Here is a 9,644-nt window from a genome sequence, read left to right on the forward strand (position 1 = left end):
TATCTATCTATCTATCTATCTATCTATCTATCTATCTATCTATCTATCTATCTATCTATCATCTATCATCTATCTACTTATCTATCTATATTCAGTTGCTTTAAAAAGATGATAATTTTTTAATTCATTTCCTAGAAAAATAATTTCTTAACTATTATTTTAAAATTATTAACATGTATGAGCTGAAATGAGGTTTGTGAACTTAATCTAATACTAAAAAAAACTTTTGGAGTGTCTCATATCAATTTAAATTTATGTTCATTTTAGATCTGTAATTTCAGTTCTTTCATCTTATGTAGCATTTATACATGTTAAGTATAATAAAGCATTAGGGATGCTCAAATATTTTATCACTAAAAGGCAAAGATCTGAGCTTTAAATATAGGGGGGTAAAGTGGTGGCTTTGTTTAAATTATTCAGATAATTTTTTATTTCTCAATATCTTTTAGTTTAGGCATAGCTGACATAGCTCAGGTCAGGCATTCCTTTATTATTCAGTTTTGCACCAGTTCATTATTGACAACATCACTGGTTTTTGTGGTCCTCCTATCTCATAGTAACACCTGGCAGAGGGGAAAAAAAAATCAACTCTCTAGTGGAACCTCTGAAAGCTCCATGGACTTATGACCTGTAAATGCTTCTACCCCATGCCTATTGTATACCTCTATGGCTGGCTGATTTCATTTTCATTTAGTCTCCATTCTCCTGGGGGCAACCTGTACTTGTTATCTCCATGAAGAATACCCCTACTTGTAACTTGCCTCTACTAGTGTCAGTGCAAATGAGATCCAAGAGATCAGTGCTATGTTATTTCAATCTTAAATCCTAAAGCCTTGGCTGGATACCAGCATGTGTCTTTTATTCCTTTCATAACAGCTAAGTCACTCAATATTTCAACAGAATCTTTCTCTTTTGTTTCAGCTTCATTTTAAAAATGAGCTTTTTAATACAGAACTCTTTAGTACATCTGTTGCCCCCTCCTCTTAAATTTAATCTCCCTGAAAACCCTGTATATTTCACTTTTGGTAATAAAAATTTATCTTTTCAAAGCCCTTTTAAGTTTCTCACCCACAACCCAAAAGAAAAGTAAGTCTTACATAAGGCAGTTGCTATGGAACCAATACATTTTCTCATCACTGACCTTTCTGTTTGTTTGTGTGTTTACTTTTAATTTCCTCTGCCACTGTTCTCTAATTCCTTATGATGAGTGCGGGTTCTCAAATTCCACACCACTGGAAAACAAACCCAAAGAGGGGTTATCAAGGTGGAGAGATCTTGAATATAGGCCTGGTAATCAGCTGTTATCTAAGGGTCAGTCTAGCTTAGTTGGGAAAGAATTATAACTATAAGTTTTCCTACCAAATAATGTTGTTGTTAATTGTTGTTCAGTAGTATCTGATTCTCCTTGACCCATTTGGTGTTTTATAGGCAAATATATTGGAGTAGTTTCCCATTTCCTTCTCCAGCTAATTTTATGAGTAAGGAAACCAAAGCCAACATGTTTATGTGACTTGCCCAGGGTCACACAGTTAGTAAGTGTGTGATGCCAGATTTGAGCTCAAGAATATGCATCTTCCTGGTTGCAGTCCTGACATTCTATCTACGGTGTCACCTAACCAAAACTACTAAATAATATACATTTTTATTTTTTACAATAGTAACAAGATGTGGATAAGTTGTGATCTACATTGGTGGAAGGGGTTTGCACAATGATGAAGTGGTGGACTTGTGAAATTTAAAAAACATCAACAAGTAACATTGTGACATATTTGACTGGGCAGAGCATAATATCAGTGATTTGTTAGAGGAGACTTGGCACCATTGTTGTACTATTTCAGAACATGAGAAAACAAATAAAGACAATGTCTATTTGAGTTGACAGGAAATATCCTTACTTTTTGGCTAGAGTAAAGAACCTGTGTAACTCCAAACATTTCTGGACATTTTCTGTCTATGGGAGGATAATTATAAAAAAGTGGATTGCATTTCCTTTTTTTAATTCTTTAATTTATTAATTTGTTTGTTTCCTTTTAGTTTACAGGATTCAATTCCACAATTTCTTGAATTTCACATTTTGTCCCCCTCCCTCCCCCCCCCATGGCGGCTTATAATCAAGTATAGGATCTGTAAATACTTTCACATTATACAACGGTCAGGTTATAAGGATGGATTGTACCAGCTGGAATGAAAAATGATAAAGAGGACATAAAATCAAATAAGAGAAGCAAAAAGATCAGGTATTTTGCTTCCACCTGGATATAAATTTAGTTCTTTCTAGTTCTTTCTCTGGATGCACGTTTTTCTCTCCATCATGTGTCTTTTGGGATTGACTTATATCCCTGCATTGTTGAGAAGAGTCCAGTCTATCAAAGTTGGTCATCACATATATGTTGTGTCTGTAATTATGTATAAATTTCTCCTGGTTCTACTCTTCTCACTCAGCATCAGTTCTTTTAAGCCTCTCCAGGTAAATATGAAGACTGCCTGCTCCCCGTTTGTTATAGCGCAATAGTATTCCATAACATGCATATACCACAACTTGTTCAGCCATTCCCCAATTGATGGGCACCCCCTTAATTTCCAATTCTTTGCCACAACAAAAAGAGCTGCTATAAACATTTATGTACATATGGGTCTTTCTCCCATTTCTATGATCTCTTTGGGATATAACCCTAAGAGTGGTACTGCTGGATCAAAGGGTATGAAAGTATTTATAGCCCTTTGGGCATAATTCCAGATTGCTCTCCAGAAAGGCTGGATCAGTTCACAACTCCACCAACAATGCATTAGTGTTCCAGTTTGCCCACATCCTCTCCAGCATTTGTCATTTTCCTGTTTTGTCATCTTAGCCAATCTGACTGGTGAGATGTGGTACCTCAGAGTTGTTTTGATTTGCATTCCTCTAATCAATAGTGAATTAGAACATTTCTTCATGTGCTTATAGATAGCTTTAATTTCTTTCTCTGAAAACTGCCTGTTCATATCCTTTGACCATTTATCAATTGGGGAATGACTTGTATTCTTATAAATTTGACTCAATTCTCTGTATATTTTAGAGATGAGTCCTTTGTCAGAGAAATAGGTTGTAAAGATTCTTTCCCAATTTCCCACTTCCCTCTTAATCTTGGTTACATTGGCTTTATTTGTACAGAAACTTTTCAATTTCATGTAGTCAAAATTATCCATTTTACATTTTATAATGTTCTCTATTTCCTGTTTAGTCATAAAGTCATTCCCTCTCCACAAGTCTGATAGGTAAACTATTCCTTGTTTTAGCAGACTGCTTACAGTATCAACCTTTATACCTAGATCATGAACCCATTTAGACTTGATTTTGGTATTTGGTGTTAGATAATGGTCTATGTCCAGTTTCTGCCATACTATATTCCAGTTTTCCCAGCAGTTTTGTCAAATAGTGAGGTCTTATCCCAAAAACCAGGGTCTGGGGGTTTATCAAACAATACATTACTGTAGTCGTTGACTTCTGAATCTCGTGTGCCTAATCTATTCCAATCTTGGGAAATGGATGAATATTTAGAAACATACAAGTTGCCCATATTAACTGAAGAGGAAGTAAATTACTTAAATAATCCCATCTCAGAAAAAGAAATTGAACAATCCATCAGTCAACTCCCTAGGAAAAAATCTCCAGGGCCAGATAGATTCACTAGTGAATTCTATCAAACATTTAAAGAAAAATTGATTCCAATACTCTACAAACTATTTGGGAAAATTAGTGAAGGAGTCCTACCAAATTCTTTTTATGACACAAATATGGTACTGATACCTAAATCAGGAAGAGATAAAACAGAGAAAGAAAATTATAGACCAATCTCCCTCATGAATATAGATGCAAAAATTCTAAATAAAATACTAGCCAAAAGACTACAGCAACTTATCTCAAGAATAATACACTTTGATCAGGTAGGATTTATTCCAGGAATGCAAGGATGGTTTAATATTAGCAAAACCATCAGTATAATTGAGCATATCAACAATAAAACTAGCAGAAACCACATGATCATCTCAATAGATACAGAAATGGCTTTTGACAAAATACAACATCCATTCTTATTAAAAACATTAGAAAGTATAGGAATAAATGGAGCCTTCCTTAAAATAATAGGTAGCATCTATTTAAAGCCATCAGCAAGTATTATATGTAATGGGGAGAAGCTAGAAGCATTTCCCATAAGATCAGGGGTGAAACAAGGGTGTCCACTATCACCCCTCTTATTCAATCTGGTACTAGAAATGTTAGCAGTAGCTATTAGAGAAGAAAAAGAAATCAAAGGAATCAAGTTAGGCAAAGAAGAGACCAAGCTATCACTCTTCACAGATGATATGATGATATACTTAGAGAATCCTAGAGAATCAAGTAAAAAACTGCTTGAGACAATAAATAAATTTGGCAAAGTTGCAGGATACAAAATAAACACACATAAATCCTCGGCATTCCTATATATTTCCAATGAAATTCAACAGCAAGAAGTAGAAAGGGAAATACCATTTAAAGTTATTGTAGACATTATAAAATATTTGGGAATCTACCTGCCAAAACAAACACAGGACCTGTATGATCATAACTACAAAACACTTTTCACACAAATAAAGTCAGATCTAACTAATAGGAAAAATATCAATTGCTCATGGCTGGGTCGAGCTAATATAATAAAAATGACAATTTTACCTAAATTAAATTATATATTTAGTGCCATACCAATTAATTTACCAAAAAACTACCTTATAAAGTTAGAAAAAATAATAACAAAATTCATTTGGAAGAATAAACAGTCCAGAATATCAAGGGAATTAATGAAAAGAAATGCTAGGGAAGGTGGACTAGCTTTACCAGATTTTAATCTGTACTATAAAGCAGCAGTCATCAAAACTACTTGGTACTGGCTGAGGAATAGAGGAGTGGATCAGTGGATTGCATTTCTTAATAATTACACTATGTCATGTAAAGGTAGGACACAGATTGGATTGAAAATGGGCATTTTACAGACAGTGAATGAACTCCTATTTGTTGAAATTTTCCTCAGCATGGGTTCATTGATCCAAGGTCTGAAATAAGGTAGGCTATTATTGTGAAATTTAGAAATATATTCAGAAACTAGCCTATAGTAATATGTTCATCCCAATATTATACTTTTCTGAGTTTTATGTCATCTGTCAAGTGTATAATCACAATCCAAGGCAAAATTTAGCAAGCATTTATAAAATACCTAATATTTGCCAAATTTTGTGCTAAACAATATGAATAAAAAGGAAAAAAAAAGTGAACCTCTCAGGCCTTCAGGGAGCTTGCATTTTATTTGGAGATGAGAGGAGTAGGGAACATGTATGTGTGTGTATATATGTATGTAAATACAATGTGTTTATAGATAAAATACAAAGTAAATTTCAGTCCTTCGAGTGCTAGAGGGATAAAGAAAGGACTAATGTAGGGAATGGAACTTAATTGACCTGTGATGGGAGCTTTTGAAGGAGAGTCAAAGAGGGAGTAGTGATCAGTGTGATAATTCTAAGCATAGGAGAAAACCCATACAGAGGCAAGAAAGTAGGAATCTTAGTGATGTTTGTAGGACATAGACAATGGCCAAGTGAAGCTGAACTATAGTATAAAGGAGGATAAGTAATGTGAAATCAATCCAGAGAATAGGTTTGATCCAGATGACTAAGGACCTTCAATACAAAGCGGAAGAGTTGATAATTTATCAGAGTCAAAATAGAGCACATAAAGCTTATTGAACATACAAATTGACATGATCAGATGTGCAATTTTTGTTAACATTTGTCAGCTATATGGAGGATTACCAGCCTAATCCAATTACCTCTCCTCTGACAGTGCAGTGTGGGCCTAGAGTCAGGAAGACTTGGGTTCATATCTGAATTCATACATTTTTAGCTGGGTAACATTGTACATATCACCTAGCCTTTGTTTACCTGTTTCCTACAGGATAAAATCTGAAGATTGACTGAAATAATATTTATAAATGTACTTAACACAGTGCCTAGCACATTTTATTAGCTACATAAATTAATATTTCCTTCTCAATAGTCCTGATGAGAGATGATAAGAGACTCATCTACGTTGCTGACTGAGTGAATAGAGAGAAGGGAGTGGATTCATTATGGAAGAAGAAACAAGGTCATCACCATATAATATGTATAAGTGGCACTAGAAATTGTGAGGATTACAAGGAGGAAGGTAGGAATCTAATTTATTTTAAACTGCCTTCAATGTCACATCATATTGTGTATTTCCTTAAAAATCTGACCTTTTTCTCACTGGTACAGGGAATTCTCAGTGAAAAATTATTTCTGCCAATGAAGATTAGCAGTTGTTCGGCAACTAATCTTTATGTATATATGCAACATTGTCATATATATGTATATATATATATATTATTATTTTTTTTTTAAAGCAATCGGGGTTAAGTAACTTGCTCAAGGTTACACGGCCAGTTATTTCTGGGTGTGGTGCTGAGTATCTGAGCCCGGATTTGATCCAGGTCATCCCGACACTGGAGCCGGTGCTCTTACTCGCTGAGCCACCTGGCCGTCCCTAAGCAATTGGGATTAAGTAACTTGCTCAAGGTTACACGGCCAGGTGTTTCTGGGTGGGTGCTAAGTGTCTGAGCCTGGGATTCGATCTCCAGGTAATTCCAACACTGGAGCCGGTGCTCTTACTTGCTGTGTTATATGGCCGCCCCTATATATGTATATTTATCCAAGATGTATTGATCTATATCATTTATATTGATAAAAAAAAGGTATAATTCTTTTGGGGTTCTTCACATTTTCAAAGAAGAGTTGATCCCAAACTAATCTCTCATGGCCCATGGAGACAGTGAGGAAAAGACTTACAAGATGGCCCCTTAACTGGTACTTTGGGAAGCAAAATTTATGGTAAAATTATTGTCACAGCCCAGTTCTTTTCTTTGTTATGTTGTCAAATGGGGTTTATTGAACTAGTACTTCTCTGTCTCTGTCTCTGTCTCTGTGTCTCTCTGTCTATCTGTCTGTCTCTCTGTCTGTCTCTCTGTCTGTCTCTCTCTGTCTCTCTGTCTCTCTGTCTCTGTCTCTCTGTCTCTCTGTCTCTCTCTCTCTCTCTCTCTCTCTCTCTCTCTCTCTCTCTCTCTCTCTCTCTCTCTCTCTCTCTCTCTCTTTCTCTCTCTCTCTCTCTCACATTAGGAATAAAGAGGATCTCCCATACTTCATTCCTGAATTGTGAGAGTTTAGGCGGAGGAAGAAGATTGAGACATATGTAGTGACTATGGTAAAAATATATAGGAATAGTCCCTCCCTCAAGTGTCCCCCTCATTTCTTCACAGGAAACCCAACAATGTGTTCCAATGTATTTTAGAGTATTTGTGATCCAAAAAGTATAAACTCTACAGATACGTCATATTGCCCCCTTCTAAGAACTTTTGACCACATTAGGGAAAGATGATCACCAAATTTTCCCTTTGGCAGAGGTAAAGGGGATGAATTTGACTTTAGTCAAGTGAAATTTCACTTTTCATAATAGGCATTAGAATGAAGAGATATCCTGTTTTAGCAATTTGAATTTGGGAAAACCTGGGATTGAATTCCACCTCAGATTCTTATTAGAGTTATGCTACTTACTGTAAGATTGCCTCCTCATCAGTAAAATGGGCACAATATCATCTAACTCAGCAGGTTTTTGTGAGGCTGAAATGAAATAATGTAAATAAGGTACTCAGCAAAGTTTAAAATGCCATGTGAACTAGAGGTGAACTATTTTGAATTCATTTTTAAATTCAATATTGTATATCTCATTTTATGGACTCTGTTAAAACAAGTGTGTAGATCAAGAAAACGGTTTTAGAAGAATTTTGAAAAATTTCTTCACAAACTTCCCTGAAGTGACTTTAATGATGTCTATATATCTCAAAAGTCTATTGTGAAACTTAGCCTTCTACTCATAGCCACTAATCAATCTTAAGAAACATATTCCTATTAAAATATAATTTGAAGCTCTTCCTGTGATGATATCTTCACTGTGCTCCTTATTTAGCAGCTTGATGAAATGATAAAAATCAAACTGTTTTGGTGAGAATGGATAACAAACAAATAAATAAACATTCTTTCCTGTCATGTCACTTGCATGAATTGTATTTTTTTTCCTGACAGGTCTGTTTTAGTAGTAGCAAATTCTGTGTTTCTTAGGGAAGCAGGCATGAAAGTTTGGCACCTTGAGTCTTTCCCTTTGACATTGCATAAGCTTGAGGCTTGCAGCATGCTGAGGTGTTTTTAGTCTGATAGGGTGATATGTATGCTGTTCAGGAAGCATTCCCACAGAGAACCCCCATAGGATATCAAGACATTGTATCTGACTGCAAATCAGTTACCTGATTCTGAGAACACTGGAGTAATTGGCTGGGGATTTTATCCATTCCTCTGGCTGATGCCAATGAGCAAGTGTGTTTATTAACAATTTATTTACAGAACACAGATTGATTTCAGTGGAGAAGCCTCACCAGCCACTGCAAAGAAGAGGTAAATGATTTCTTCCAGGCCTTTAGGAATCCATTATTGCCAAGGCATTGGTATATCTAGGTGCTAGAGTACAGTGATAAGTTCCAAGAAAGGAACATGCAGTAGAACATTTGGGAACAAACAGCCAATCAAACCAAAAAGTACAAATTTAGTGGAAAATCAATCCTTCCTAGTAGGCTAGGTGGCACAGTGCAAAGAGTGGTGAGCCGAAAGACAGGAAAATGTTTGCTTCTGTGTTCAAATCTGTCCTCAATCACTAAATATCTAGGTGACCCTGGGCTATTCACTTACCTTGTTTGCCTCAGTTCTTCATCTGTAAAATGGGCTGGAGAAAGAAATGGCAAACCACTCTAGTTTCTTTTTGAAGCAAACCCCAAATGGGGTCACAGATTTGGACATTACTGAAATGACTGAATAACAATGACAGCAAGTGAAAGCACTGCCTCTTGGCAACCATCCTGAATTAAAGGAATGAGATCACATTCAAAGAGTGAGCTCACTCATTTGTGTGAATGATGTGGAAGATCATGACAATAAGGTTGCAGATTGCTACAACTATGGGAATTGGCATAGCACTTGATGCTTAGTGAGGAAAACATTAATGAAAATGAATGTGGCAGTTAACAAAAGAAAGGAAATCACTATTTTGAATTCTCATCCATGTATTTCAAGTCAAGTAAAAGTGACAGAAGTAGCATCCAAAGAAAGATGAATTTCTTTTGCGTTCTTTGCTTTAACCTGAAGAAACCAAATTACATTCAAACTTTTCTACTCATGGGTTTTTCTTCCCCTATGTCCCAAAGCTCACAGTAACAGGAAGAATTGTTGATATATTCCTTAATTTTCACTGACCCTTCTGGCTTCCTGAGACAATCTGTCATTTGAAGTTAATGTTACCTGAATATAGTATCCTATACAGAACCTGATGGACATTTGCCTAGTGACCTCTACAAATCTACTTTATTCAAAAATTTAGTATTGCTTTAACAATTATCTCTACTCCAATTCTGCTTCTTAACCATTTTAACTACTACTGTCCCCACTCCTTGCCCTTCTTAATCTCTGACCCCTCAATTCATCCACCTCTGTTCCTAAAACTTCCATTTCCATTGTGC

Source organism: Petaurus breviceps, unplaced genomic scaffold (genome assembly GCF_028583685.1).
Source record: "Petaurus breviceps papuanus isolate PSGF00001 unplaced genomic scaffold, PetGlider_PUasm1.0 38, whole genome shotgun sequence".
Classification (NCBI taxonomy): domain Eukaryota; kingdom Metazoa; phylum Chordata; class Mammalia; order Diprotodontia; family Petauridae; genus Petaurus; species Petaurus breviceps.